Raw genomic sequence first — 756 nt, forward strand, 5'->3', positions numbered from 1 at the left:
ATTATCAACCATATATATCCTTTCTCATTATTTTTTCCCTTCCATTAGTAAAGTTGGTTTTTATTATGAAATTTTTTGTTTCAAACTTTTTCTGAAAAAGATATGCAGTAATTCTCAAATTTTAAGATATTTCGTTTTTCTTTGGAGAAAAGAGAATTGTAAAAATAATGCGAACTGTTGATAAAATAACATTTCTAGAACAAATATTTATACGCAAATAAAATTTACATATTTGATAATGGACATTCATGATAGTAGAACAAATCATGGCTTGTTTGGGAAAAAGTAAATAAATAAATAAATAAATAAAAGAAAGACATGCTTATCCAAAAAAGAATAAAATCCCATGATGAATTTTCATAAGAAATTAAAAAAACAAATAAGAAAAACCTAGCTTGAAATATCGAAGCCTTTCTATATAGCACACACTACTGTGTCAAATCTAGACATATATTAATTGATGAATATGAGAATTGTCGCAACTCACCATTTTTTATATTGATATTAGGTTTACAATGTTATTTTTTTTAGATTGTGAGTGGTCAGAAATTAGAATATTAATCTAAAATGTAGAACAGTTTAATTTAGAGTGTAGAAATCAGACTCTAAATCCAAAAATCAAACGTTGAATACAAAGATCAGATTTTTCAATTTCTAAAATCGTACCATTCAATTTCTGTTTTAAAAAAATTTTAAAAAAATTGAAGTATAAAAATCTGACCTCCAATTTTGATTTCTTTCACTTTTCTAAAAAAC

Source organism: Arachis ipaensis, chromosome B03 (genome assembly GCF_000816755.2).
Source record: "Arachis ipaensis cultivar K30076 chromosome B03, Araip1.1, whole genome shotgun sequence".
Classification (NCBI taxonomy): domain Eukaryota; kingdom Viridiplantae; phylum Streptophyta; class Magnoliopsida; order Fabales; family Fabaceae; genus Arachis; species Arachis ipaensis.